This window comes from Palaemon carinicauda, chromosome 35 (genome assembly GCF_036898095.1).
Source record: "Palaemon carinicauda isolate YSFRI2023 chromosome 35, ASM3689809v2, whole genome shotgun sequence".
Taxonomy (NCBI): domain Eukaryota; kingdom Metazoa; phylum Arthropoda; class Malacostraca; order Decapoda; family Palaemonidae; genus Palaemon; species Palaemon carinicauda.
The window spans coordinates 6,258,241-6,273,240 of record NC_090759.1 but is presented as its reverse complement, the minus strand read 5'-3'; the positions used below and the strand labels follow the sequence as shown (position 1 = coordinate 6,273,240).

General features: G+C 41.5%; 1 protein-coding gene across 1 annotated transcript in view; it reads right to left on the bottom strand.

Annotated features, from left to right (window-relative positions):
* The window catches only part of LOC137627387 (irregular chiasm C-roughest protein-like), a 129,156-nt gene that overhangs the window by 16,532 nt on the left and 97,624 nt on the right, over positions 1–15,000 (bottom strand). The window lies entirely within an intron of this gene.

The following is a 15,000-nucleotide window of genomic DNA, read 5'->3' as shown; positions in this document are numbered from 1 at the left end:
TCTTTCACCAGAATCCATTTCTATATTTCAGAAGCGTCAGTGCATCGCAAAATCTTTAACACGCTCCACCCACAATCATCATTATTGACCAACACCACCTTCTCACAGCTAATTCATGTGTACATAACATTAATGGTAATAAAACATTTTAAAGGTAATTGTGATATCTTAAATAGTGATTCATGAGCCTGTCGTCCACAACACGTCTACTGTATGTACCGCTTTCCAGAACAGAGGAGCAATGAGAGGTTTATTTGCGAGCGTAGCGAGCCACGGCAGAGAAAAGACCATTTGAGCGGCGGAGCATGATAAAGATTTTGGGCTGTGATCCTCTAATAGGAATGGAAGGTTAAGGGGTAGGGGAGTCAGACGAGGAAAGAGGGAGAAAGTTAATAATCGAATAAGGGGAAGGGAACTAAGTACCTCATTCATTTTTTTTGCAGTGATTTATTATTATTATTATTATTATTATTATTATTATTTTTTGCTAAGCTACAACTCCAGTTGGAAAAGCTAGAGGCTATAAGCCTAGGGGCCCCAACAGGGAAAATAGCCCAGTGAGGAAAGGAAACAAGGAAAAATAAAATATTTCAAGAACAGTAACATTATCAAAATAAATATTTCCTATGTTTCCTAAAAAAAAAACTTTTAGCAAAACATGAGGAAGAGAAATTAGATAGAATAGCGTGCCCGAGTGTACCCTCAAGCAAGAGAACTCTAACCCAAGACAGCGGAAGACCATTGTGCAGAGGCTATAGCACTACCAAAGACTAGAGAACAATGGTTTGATTTTGGAGTGTCCTTCTCTTAGAAGAGCTGCCTACCACAGCTAGAGAGTCTCTTCTACCCTTACCATTAGTAAAGTAACCACTGAACAATAACAGTGCAGTAGTTAACCCCTTGGGTGAAGAAGAAATTTCCGTTATCTTAGAGTTGTCAGATGTATGAGGACAGAGGAGAATCTGTAGAGAATAGGCCAGACTATTCGGTTTATGTGTAGGCAAAGGGAAGGTGAACCGTAACCAAAGAGAAGGATCCAATGTAGTACTGTCTGGCCAGTTAAAGGACCCCATAACTCTCTAGTGTTAGTATCTCAACGGCTTGCTGGTGCCCTGGCCAATCTATTACCTACATTTAGGGTAATGTCAAGCCCTTACCTTGTTTTTATCTTTCAAGAATAAATAAGTATATATATATATATATATATATATATATATATATATATATATATATATATATATATGTATATATATATATATATATATATATAATGAATTAATTTGTCCATGGGGATAATTGTCCAATGGCTGGCGTCAGTTATCCGGGTGGCTAAGTAACAGTATGTGGGTGCAATTATCCATGGGGTTAATTGTCCATTGGCGAGTAGGAGTCTGTGAGGATATTTGTCCTTCTTGGGGATAATTTCCGAATGGTGTGGAATCTGTTGTGCTCACGGTAATTAAAAGTCTGTGATGGTATTTGTCCATGGGGATAATTGTCCAATGGCTGAGGACAGTTGTACTCGTGGTAAGTAACAGTCTGCGAGGGTATTTGTCCATGGGAAAAATTTGCCAATGGCAAGTGACAGTCTAATAGGGTAATTGTCCATGTGGATAATTCCCCAATGGTGGGGGAGCTGTTGTCGGGGTAATTACCAGTCTGTGAGGGTAATTGTCTGTTGGGATAATCGTCCATTAGGGGGCGGGTGGAGGACAGTCTGCGAGGGTATTTGTCCTTGGGGATAATGGTCCAATGGCGAGTAACAGTCTGCGAGGGTAATTATCCATGGGGATAATTTCCCAAAGATGGGGGATTTGTTGTCCTAGGGGGTAATTAACAGTCTGTGAGGGTAATTATCCATGGGGATAATTATCTAATGGCAAGTAACAGTCTGCGAGGTTAATTGTCCATTGGGGATATTTTCCCAGTGGTGGGGGATCTGTTGCCTTCTGCAATAATTAGCAGTCTGTGAAGGTAATTGTCCAATGGGATAATTGTCCAATAGCAAGTGACAGTCTGTGAGGGTAATTGTCCATGGAGATAATTTCCCAATGGTGGGGGATCTGTTGTCCTCGTGGGTAATTAACAGTCTTTTACGGTAATTGTCCACGGGATAATTTCCCAATGGTGGGGGAATTGTTGTCCTCGTGGGTAATTAACAGTCTGTTACGGTAATTGTCCACGGGATAATTTCCCAATGGTGGGGGAATTGTTGTCCTCGTGGGTAATTAACAGTCTGTTACGGTAATTGTCCACGGGATAATTTCCCAATGGTGGGGGAATTGTTGTCCTCGTGGGTAATTAACAGTCTTTTACGGTAATTGTCCACGGGATAATTTCCCAATGGTGGGGGAATTGTTGTCCTCGTGGGCAATTAACAGCCTGTTACGGTAATTGTCCACGGGGATAATTTCCCAATGGTTGGGGATTTGTTGTCCTTGGGAGTAATTAACAATCTGTGAGGGTAATTGTCCAAGGGGATAATTTCCGAATGGAAGGGGATATATTGTCCTCGTGGGTAATTAACATTCTGTTACGGTAATTGTCCTCGGGGATAATTTCCCAATGGTGGGGGATCTGTTGTCCTCGGGGGTAATTAATAGTGTGACGGTATTTGTCTATGGAGATAATTGCCCAAGACCTAGTAGCTGTCTGCGAGGGTACTTGTCCATAGGGATAATTGTCCAATGGCTGGGGCCAGTTGTCTTTGTGGGTAAGTAACTGTCTACGAGGGAATCTGTCCTTGAGAGTAATTATATGCGGTAAGGGTGGGTGGTAACTGAGTGTTTCAAACAGTCACCAAAGGCGAACAATATAACTACACGGTTCTCAAACCACTACTAAACATTCACATTGACCGTTTCTTTTAAGAGCAGAGATAACCTAGTAATGAATAAATCGAAACCAAATTACGAGTTATTGCCTAAAAAAGGTTCTAATTACCGAGTTTTCGCAGCTATAGTCATTCGTTACAAAACGCTTCCATTTATTGACCGGTGCTTCGGGAACTGCACAGTTGGTGTTTCCCACGATAAGGAGACTTGGGTGCTTTGGCAGAGCTTTCAATATTTCTGTATATTTATCTTTTCCTCTGTTTAATATATGTACGCATTTAACACACGCGTACACACACCTAATATATATATATATATATATATATATATATATATATATATATATATATATATATATATATATATATATATATATATATATATATTTAGAGAGAGAGAGAGAGAGAGAGAGAGAGAGAGAGAGAGAGAGAGAGAGAGAGAGAGAGAGAGACTGGTGTATGCGTGGAGACGTGTGTGAACATGCGAATTAAAAATAGCGTCTGCTATGAATAATCGTTTGAGAAGGAGAACAGAAGAGAACATGAGGTACATTATAGAAGTGGTAAAATCCTTTTAGTAAATGAAATGTTGCTTTTCCTTTCTTGGAAGTTCCATCAATAATGCTTTCACAAGAGTCCATTAATAGACCATTGGTCCTTACGCTGTTCTCTTCTTATTTTGTCTCTTTATTATCATTACGATAATATTCAACTTTTTCTTTTGCAGCGAGATTATTGTTCTTGTCACGTTTTATTATTTTCCTATAATTTTTTAAGCATATCCTTATATAGCATTTTTTTTCATTGAAGATAAACTTTCCAGATAATATTTTGGTCTTGCTAATTTAGTGTTTGCCCCTACTCATAATCTACGTGTCTTTTTCACCCCATGTCCTTGGAACCTCCTCTTCACCTGTCCCCTTCACCTTATGTGCATGAAATCTCCTCTTCACCTGTCTCACCTCATGTGCATGAAATCTTGTTTTCACCTGTCTCTTTCACCTTATGAGCTTGGAACCTTCTTTCCACATGTCTCTTTCACCTCATGTGCATGGAATCTACTCTTCTTCTGTCTCTTTCACCTCATGTGCATGAAATCGCCTCTTCACCCGTCTCTTTCACCTCATGTGCATGAAATCTTCTCTTCACCTGTCTCTTTCACTTCGATGTGCATGAAATCTTCTCTTAACCTATCTCTTTCACTTTATGTGCATGGAATCTCATCTTCAACTCTCTCTTTCACCTCATGTGCCTAAAATCTTCTCTTCACCTGTCTCTTTCACCTCATGTGCATGAATTATTCTCTTCACCTGTCTCTTTCACCTTATGTGCATGGGATCTCATCCTCAACTCTCTCTTTCACCTTAACGTGCATGAAATCTTCTCTTCGCCTGTCTCTTTCACGTAATATGCATGGAATCTCCTCTACAACTCTGTTTTTCACCTCATGTGCATGAAATCTAGTTTTCGTGTATGGAACCTCCTTTTCACCTGTCTCTTTCACTTCGATGTGCATGAAATCTTCTCTTCATCTGTCTCTTTCACCTCATGTGCATGGAACCTGGTTTTCACCTGTCTCTTTCACCTCACGTGCATGGAACCTCCTCTTCACCCCTCTCTTTCACTCATTTGTATGAAATCTTCTCTTCACCTGTCTCTTTCACTTCATGTGCAAGGAACCTCCTCTTCAACTCACTCTTTCACCTATTGTGCATGAAATCTTTTCACCTGTCTCTTTCACCTCATGTGCATGGAATCTTATCTTCCTCTGTCTTTTTCACCTCATGTGCAAGGAACCTCCTCTTCTATTCACTCTTTCACCTTTTGTGTATGGAACCTCTTCTTCAACTCTCTTTCACCTCATGTTCATGAAATCTTGTTTTCACCTGTCTCTTTTACCTCATGTGTATGGAATCCACTCTTCACCAATCTCTTACACCTGATGTCGATGAAATTTTATTCACCTGTCTCTTTCACTACATGTGCATGGAACCTCCTCTGCAACTCTATTTCGCCTCATGTGCATGAATTATTCTCTTCACCTGTCTCTTTCACCTTAAGTGCATGGAATCTCTTCAACTCTCTCTTTCACCTCATATGCTTGACATCTTGTTTTCACATGTCTCTTTCACCGCATGTACATGAAATCTTCTCTTCACCTGTCTGTTTCACCTCATATGCATGGAACCTTCTCTTCAACTCTCTTTCACCTCATGTGCATGAAATCTGGTTTTCAGCTGTCTCTTTCACCTCATGTGTATGGAACCTCCTCTTCACCTGTCTCTTTCACTTCATGTGCATGAAATCTTCTCTTCACCTTTCTCTTTCACCTCATGTGCATGGAACCACCTTTTCAACTGTTTCTTTCACCTCATATGCATAAAATCTGGTTTTCAACTGTCTCTTTCACAACATGTGCATGAAACCTCCTCTTCACCTCTTTCTTTCACTGCATGTGCATGAAATCTCGTTTTCACATGTCTCTTTTACTCATGTGTATAGAACCTCCTCTTCAACTCTTTTTCACCTCATGTGCATGAAATCTTGTTTTCACCTGTCTCTTCCACCTCCTGTTTATGGAGCCTCCTCTTCACCTGTCTCTTTCACCTCATGTGCATGGAACCTCCTCTTCACCTCTCTCTCTCTCACGTCATATACATGAAATCTTGTTTTCACCTGTTTCATTCACCTCATTTGTATTGAATCTTCTCTTCACCAATCCCTTACACCTCATGCGCATGGCATTTTTCTTCTCCTGTCTCTTTCACCTCATGTGCACGGAATCATCTCTTTGCCTGTCTCTTTCATCTCATGTCCATGGAACCTTCTCTTCAACTCTCTCTTTCACCTCTTGTGCATGAAATCTTGTTTTCACCTGTCTCTTTCACCTCATGTATATGGATTCCTCTCTTCACCAATCTCTTACACTTTATGTGGATTAAATTTTTCTTCACCTGTCTTTCTCACCTCATATGCATGGAACCTTCTCTTCAACTCTCTTTCACCTCTTGCGCATGAAATCTTGTTTTCACCTGTCTATTTCACCTCATGTGTATGGAATCGTTTCTTCACCAATCTCTTACACCTCCTGTAGATGGAATTTTTCTTCACCTGTCTCCCTCACCTCATGTGCATGGAATCTTCTCTTTGCCAGTCTCTTTCACCTCATGTGCATAAAATTTTGTTTTCAGCTCTTACTTTCACCAAATGTGCATGCAACCTCCTATTCAACACTCTTTCACCTCTTGTGCATAAAATCTTCTCTTCACCTGTGTCTTTCACCTCATGTGCATGGAACCTCCTCTTCAACACTCGTTTACCTCATGTGCATGAAATATTGTTTTCACCAGTCTCTTTCACCTCATGTGTATGGAATCTTTTCTTCGCCAATCCCTTACACTTTATGTGCTTGGAATTTTTCTTCTGTCTCTTCCACGTCATGTGCATGGAAGCTTCTCTTCGCCTGTTTCTTGCACCTCATGTGAATAGAATCTCCTCTTCACCTGTCTCTTTTACGTCATGTGCACGGAACTTCCTTTTCAACTCTCTCTTTCACCTCATGCTCATGAAATCTTGTTTTCACCTGTCTTTTTAACCTTATTTGCATGAAATATTATTTTCATCAATCTCTTACACCTCCTGTGGATGGAATTCTCTTCACCTGTCTATGTCTCCTCATGTGTATGGAATCTTCTCCTCGCCTGTTTCTTTCTCTTCATGTGCATGAAATCTTCTCTTCGCCTATTTCTTTCTCTTCATGTGCATGAAATTTTGTTTTCATCTGTCTCTTTCACATGTGCATGGAACCTCCTCTTCAACACTCTGTTTCACCTCATGTGCATATAATCTTCTCTTCACCTGTGTCTTTCACCTCATGTGCATGGAACCTCTTCTTCAACTCTCTCTCTTTCACCTCATGTTCATGAAATCTTGTTTTCACCTGTCTCTTTTACCTTATGTGTATGGAATCTTCTCTTCACCAATCCCTTACACATCGTGTGCATGGAATTTTTCCTCTGTCTCTTTCACATCATGTGCATGAAATCTTCTCTTCGCTTGTCTCTTTCACCTCATGTTCATGGAAGCTTCTCTTCGCCTGTCTCTTTCACCCCATGTGCATGGAATCTTCTCTTCACCCGTCTTTTTCACTGACATGTACTTGGAACCTCCTCATCACCTTTCTTTTTCACTGATATGTGTTTGGAACTTTCTCTTCAGCGTTTTCCTTCTCTGACTTGTGCTTTGAACCTTCTTTTCACCTGTCCCTTTGCATGCCCTTTTCACTGAAATGTTCTTGGAAACTTCACTTCACCTGTCACTTTAACTGACATGTGCATGGAACCTTCTCTTCGCCAGTATCTTCCCCTGACATGTGCTTGAAACCTCTTCACCCGTGTCTTCCACTGACATGGGATTTGAACCTTCTCTTCCTAGGCCTCTTTCACTGACCTGTGCTTGGAACCTCCTCGTCATCTGTGTCTTCCACTGGCATATGCTTTGAACCTTCTCTTCAACCGTCTCTTTCACTGATATGTGCACGGAACCTCCTATTCACCTGTGTCTTTCACGGACATGTTCTTGGAACATTCTCTTTACCTGTCTCTTTCACTGACATATGCTTGGAACCTCCTCTTCACATGTCTCGTTCACTGACATGTGCTTGGAACCTCCTCTTAACATGTCTCTTTCACTGACATGTGCTTGGAACCTTCTCTTCACATGTCTCTTTCACGGAATTGTGCTTGGAACCTCCCCATCACCTGTGTCTTTCACGGGTATGTTCTTGGAACATTCTCTTCACCTTTGTCTTTCATTGACATGTGCTTGGAACCTCCTCTTTACATGTCTCTTTCACTGACATGTGCTTGGAACCTTCTCTTCACAATTCTCTTTCACTGACATGTCCTTGGAACCTCCTCGTCATCTGTGTCTTTCATTGGCATGTGCTTGGAACCTCCTCTTTACATGTCTCTTTCACTGACATGTGCTTGGAACCTTCTCTTCACAATTCTCTTTCACTGACATGTCCTTGGAACCTCCTCTTCATCTGTGTCTTTCATGGGTATGTTCTTGGAACTTTCTCTTCACCTTTGTCTTTCATTGACATGTGCTTGGAACCTCCTCTTCACATGTCTCTTTCACTGACATGTGCTTGGAACCTCCTCTTTACATGTCTCTTTCACTGATATGTGCTGGAACCTCCTCTTCACATGTCTCTTTCACTGGCATGTGCTTGGAATCTCCTCCTCACGTGTCTTTTTCACTGGAACGTGCTCTGACCCTTCTCTTCACATGTGTATTTTACTGACATGTGCTTTGAACCTTCTCTTCACCTGTCTTTTTCATTGACATGTGCTTGGAATCTCCTCTTCACATGTCTCTTTCACTGACATGTGCTTTGAACCTTCTTTTCTCCTGTCTCTTTCACTGACATGTGCTTGGATCCTTCTCTTCACTTGCCTTTTTCACTGAAATGTTCCTGGAAACTTCTCTGCATCTGTCTCTTTCTCTTATCTGTGCTTGGAACCTTCTCTTCACCTGTCTTTTTCACTGATATGTTTTTGGTGCATTCTCTTCAACTGTCTCTTTCACTGACGTGTGCTTGGAACCTTCTCTTGGCATTTCTTCTTCACTGACATGTGCTTGGAACCTCCTCTTCACCTGTGTCCTCCACTGACACGTGCCTTGACCCTTCTCTTAACATGCGTCTTTCACTGACATGTATATGGAACCTCCTCTTCACATGTGTCTTTCACGGACATGTTCTTGGAACCTTCTCTTCACATGTCTCTTTCACTGACATGTGCTTGGAACCTCTTCTTCACATGTCTCTTTCACTGACATGTGCTTGGAACCTCCTCTTCACATGTGTCTTTCACTGACATGTTCATGGAACCTCCTCTTCACCTGTGTCTTTCACGGACATGTTCTTGGAACCTTCTCTTCACATGTGTCTTTCACTGACATGTGCTTGGAACCTCCTCTTCACATGTCTCTTTCACTGACATGTGCTTGGAACCTCCTCTTCACATGTCTCTTTTACTGACTGCTTGGAACCTTCTCTTCACCTGTGTATTTCATTGACATGTGCTTGGAACTTCCTCTTCACATGTCTCTTTCACGGACATGTGCTTGTAACCTCCTTTTCACGTGTGTCTTTCATTGACATGTGGTTGTAACATCCTCTTCACCTGCCTCTTTCCCTGACATGTGCTTAAAACCTCCTCTTCACCTGTATCTTTCAAGGATATGTTCTCGGAACTTTCTCTTTACATGTCTCTTTCACTGACATGTGCTTGGAACCTCCTCTTCACATGTCTCTTTCACTGACATGTGCTTGGAACCTCTTCTTCACATGTCTCTTTCACTGACATGTGCTTGGAACCTCCTCTTCACATGTCTCTTTCACTTACATGTACTTGAAACCTCCTCTTCACATGTCTTTTTCACTGACGTGTGCTTGGAACCTCCTCTTCACATGTCTCTTTCACTGACGTGTGCTTGGAACCTCCTCTTCACATGTCTCTTTCACTGACGTGTGCTTGGAACCTCCTCTTCACATGTCTCTTTCACTGACATGTACTTGGAACCTCTTCTTCACATGTCTCTTTCACTGACATGTGCTTGCGACCTCCTCTAGACATGTCTCTTTCATTGACATGTGCTTGGAACCTTCTCTCCACATGTCTCTTTCACTGACATGTACTTGAAACCTCCTCTTCACATGTCTTTTTCACTGACATGTACTTATAGCCTCCTCTTCACATGTCTCTTTCACTGACATGTACTTGAAACCTCCTCTTCACATGTCTCTTTCACTGACATGTGCTTGGAACCTCCTCTTCACATGTCTCTTTCACTGACATGTACTTGAAACCTCCTCTTCACATGTCTCTTTCACTGACATGTGCTTGGAACCCTCTCTTCCCATGTCTCTTTCACTGACATGTGCTTGGAACCTCCTCTTCACATGTCTCTTTCACTGACATGTACTTGGAACCTCCTCTTCACATGTCTCTTTCACTGACATGTGCTTGGAACCTCTTCTTCACATGTCTCTTTCACTGACATGTGCTTGGAACCTCCTCTTCACATGTCTCTTTCACTTACATGTACTTGAAACCTCCTCTTCACATGTCTTTTTCACTGACGTGTGCTTGGAACCTCCTCTTCACATGTCTCTTTCACTGACGTGTGCTTGGAACCTCCTCTTCACATGTCTCTTTCACTGATATGTGCTTGAAACCTCCTCTTCACATGTCTCTTTCACTGACATGTGCTTGGAACCTCCTCTTCACATGTCTCTATCACTGACATGTACTTGGAACCTCCTCTTCACATGTCTCTTTCACTGACATGTGCTTGCAACCTCCTCTAGACATGTCTCTTTCATTGACATGTGCTTGGAACCTTCTCTCCACATGTCTCTTTCACTGACATGTACTTGAAACCTCCTCTTCACATGTCTTTTTCACTGACATGTACTTATAGCCTCCTCTTCACATGTCTCTTTCACTGACATGTACTTGAAACCTCCTTTTCACATGTCTCTTTCACTGACATGTGCTTGGAACCTCCTCTTCACATGTCTCTTTCACTGACATGTACTTGGAACCTCCTCTTCACATGTCTCTTTCACTGACATGTGCTTGGAACCTCCTCTTCACATGTCTCTTTAACTGATATGTGCTTGGAACCTCCTCTTCACATGTCTCTTTCACTGACATGTACTTGGAACCTCTTCTTCACATGTCTCTTTCACTGACATGTGCTTGGAACCTCCTCTTCACATGTCTCTTTCACTGACATGTACTTGGAACCTCCTCTTCAAATGTCTTTTTCACTGACGTGTGCTTGGAACCTCCTCTTCACATGTCTCTTTCACTGACGTGTGCTTGGAACCTCCTCTTCACATGTCTCTTTCACTGATATGTGCTTGAAACCTCCTCTTCACATGTCTCTTTCACTGACGTGTGCTTGGAACCTCCTCTTCACATGTCTCTTTCACTGACATGTACTTGGAACCTCCTCTTCAAATGTCTCTTTCACTGACATGTGCTTGCGACCTCCTCTAGACATGTCTCTTTCATTGACATGTGCTTGGAACCTTCTCTCCACATGTCTCTTTCACTGACATATACTTGAAACCTCCTCTTCACATGTCTTTTTCACTGACATGTACTTGAAACCTCCTCTTCACATGCCTTTTTTACTGACATGTGCTTGGAACCTCCTCTTCACATGTCTCTTTCACTGACATGTACTTGAAACCTCCTCTTCACATGTCTCTTTCACTGACATGTGCTTGGAACCTCTCTTCACATGTCTCTTTCACTGACATGTACTTGAAACCTCCTCTTCACATGTCTCTTTCACTGACATGTGCTTAACCTCCTCTTCACATGTCTCTTTCACTGACATGTACTTGAAACCTCCTCTTCACATGTCTCTTTCACTGACATGTGCTTGAAACCTCCTCTTCCATGTCTCTTTCACTGACATGTGCTTGGGAACCTCCTCTTCACATGTCTTTTTTCACTGACATGTGCTTGGAACCTCCTCTTCACATGTCTTTTCACTGACGTGTGCTTGGAACCTCCTCTTCACATGTCTCTTTCACTGACGTGTGCTTGGAACCTCCTCTTCACATGTCTCTTTCACTGACATGTACTTGGAACCTCCTCTTCACATGTCTCTTTCACTGACATGTGCTTGGAGCCTCCTCTTCACATGTCTCTTTCATTGACATGTGCTTGGAACCTCCTCTTCACATGTCTCTTTCACTGACATGTGCTTTGAACCTCCTCTTCACATGTCTCTTTCACTGACATGTGCTTGGAACCTTCTTCACATGTCTCTTTCACTGACATGTACTTGAAACCTCCTCTTCACATGTCTTTTTCACTGACATGTACTTATAACCTCCTCTTCACATGTCTCTTTCACTGACATGTGCTTGGAACCTCCTCTTCACATGTCTCTTTCACTGATATGTACTTGGAACCTCCTCTTCACATGTCTCTTTCACTGACATGTGCTTGGATACCTCCTCTTCACATGTCTCTTTCACTGACATGTGCTTGGAACCTCCTCTTCACATGTCTCTTTCACTGACATGTGCTTGGAACCTCCTCTTCACATGTCTCTTTCACTGACATGTGCTTGGAACCTTCCTTTCACATGTCTCTTTCACTGACATGTGCTTGGAACCTCCTCTCACATGTCTCTTTCACTGACATGTACTTGGAACCTCCTCTTCACATGTCTCTTTCACTGACATGTGCTTGGAACCTCCTCTACATGTCTCTTTCATTGACATGTGCTTGGAACCTCCTCTTCACATGTCTCTTTCACTGACATGTGCTTGGAACCTCCTCTTCACATGTCTCTTTCACTTGGTATGTGCTTGGAACCTTCCTCTTCACATGTCTCTTTCACTGACATGTACTTGAAACCTCCTCTTCACATGTCTCTTTCACTGACATGTACTTGGAACCTCCTCTTCACATATCTCTTTCACTGACATGTACTTGAAACCTCCTCTTCACATGTCTCTTTCACTGACATGTGCTTGGAACCTCCTCTTCACATGTCTCTTTCACTGACATATACTTGAAACCTCCTCTTCACATGTCTCTTTCACTGACATGTGCTTGGAACCTTCTCTTCACATGTCTCTTTCACTGACATGTACTTGAAACCTCCTCTTCACATGTCTCTTTCACTGACATGTGCTTGGAACCTCCTCTTCACATGTCTCTTTCACTGACATGTACTTGGAACCTCCTCTTCACATGTCTCTTTCACTGACGTGTGCTTGGAACCTCCTCTTCACATGTCTCTTTCACTGACGTGTGCTTGGAACCTCCTCTTCACATGTCTCTTTCACTGACGTGTGCTTGGAACCTCCTCTTCACATGTCTCTTTCACTGACATGTGCTTGGAACCTCCTCTTCACATGTCTCTTTCACTGACATGTGCTTGGAACCTCCTCTTCACATGTCTCTTTCACTGACATGTGCTTGGAACCTCCTCTTCACATGTCTCTTTCACTGACATGTGCTTGGAACCTCCTTTTCACATGTCTCTTTCATTGACATGTGCTTGGAACCTCCTCTTCACATGTCTCTTTCATTGACATATGCTTGGAACCTTCTTCACATGTCTCTTTCACTGACATGTACTTATAACCTCCTCTTCACATGTCTCTTTCACTGACATGTGCTTGGAACCTACTCTTCACATGTCTCTTTCACTAATATGTACTTGGAACCTCCTCTTCACATGTCTCTTTCACTGACATGTACTTGGAACCTCCTCTTCACATGTCTCTTTCACTGACATTGTGCTTGGAACCTCCTCTTCACATGTCTCTTTCACTGACATGTGCTTGGAACCTCCTCTTCACATGTCTCTTTCATTGACATGTACTTGGAACCTCCTGTTCACATGTTTCTTTCATTGACATGTGCTTGGAACCTCCTCTTCACATGTCTCTTTTATTGACATGTGATGGAACATTCTCCTCACATGTCTCTTCCATTGACCTGTGCTTGGAACCTACTATTCAACTGCGTTTTAAAGATACTCTCCCTTCAGAAGACAATCGATCCAATTCCGGCGATGCACCGTAACTTACTCCTTCTATAATTTTCACACCAGGTTCATGCGTCTTTTCCCACCCGCTAATCGCTCTCAATCCCCTTTATTCCATTTTCCTTTAGAAAATTACATTACCTTACCAGCACCTCAATTGTTCTTATTTTTTTCTTATTCTTTTTTTCTTTAGCCAGGAATATCGTGTTCTTCACAGCTGCCAAAAGAATTGTAACGCTGTCGCGAAGGTTGTGCTTTTTTTGTCGGGCGTTCATGACCACCAGGTCCGCGCGTAAATCAATCGAGGTGTCGGGTCCCCTTTTGTAAAGCGTTGCCTGTTTCTATTGTTGCTCTTGTCAAGGTGAGAGTGTGACTATAAATAGGCTTACGAGTCTCTCTCTCTCTCTCTCTCTCTCTCTCTCTCTCTCTCTCTCTCTCTCTCTCTCTCTCTTATTAGTTATCCTGCACATTAAATGTCCTCTAGTGACAATCCCTATATAGCTATTTTAGAATGATATATATTTTAAATATCGAAATTATTTATATATGCATGTAGAAATATATATAAACACACACACACACACACACACACACACATATATATATATATATATATATATATATATATATATATATATATATATATATATATATATATATATATATATATGTGTGTGTGTGTGTGTGTGTGTGTAAGTTAAACATGAAAATATGCACATATATGAATTTCTAATACTTAACGTTAACAATATATTGAAATATTAAATCCTTACATAAGACTGGACGTACTGAATTATTTCTATCGCCCTACTTGCGTTTGTAATCTTTTTTTATTTCTAGAATTACAGTGAATTCTCTCTACTGCAGTCAATAAATACCCTTCATATTAGCCATTATTTATTGTCTTAAATTCTAGTGTTTATGTATGTGTAAGTTAGAGAGAGAGAGAGAGAGAGAGAGAGAGAGAGAGAGAGAGAGAGAGAGAGAGAGAGAGAGAGATTCATACTTGGAAAAAACTTCCGTTAGACCAGAAGTCGATGAAAATTTAGTCTTTTTTTAGTTTAATGTAACTGAACTCAGCTAGTAAAAATGCTATTAGAGCACTCGAGAGCGTAATATCTATACGCTTTTACTACTAGCGGAAGTGGTATCTGTTAGATACTGGAATAGAAAACTATTTGAAAAAGGATATCAGTGAGAGAACATTTTTTGGTCTCTTTGTAAGATCTGACCCTTCTACTTTCTGGCATTTATATGCAGCCTACTAAGTCGATCTATCTACCTATCTGGGAATTCTACCTTCTGCCGTTTATATGCACTAAATCTAGTTATCTGTCTATTTGAGACTTCTACATACCTTTTGCATTTATAACAAGTATATCTATCTATCTACTAGAGACAACTACCTTCCTCTTACATTTACATGTACCAGGTCTGCCTATCCATCTGAGACTTCTATCTTCTTCTATCACTTATATGTACAGTTGGACACAAGATTTCCTGGCACACCATACTCCCTTGCAGTGCGGCGAGTTCCTTTGTACTGGTTTAAACCCAGCACACAGCCTCTG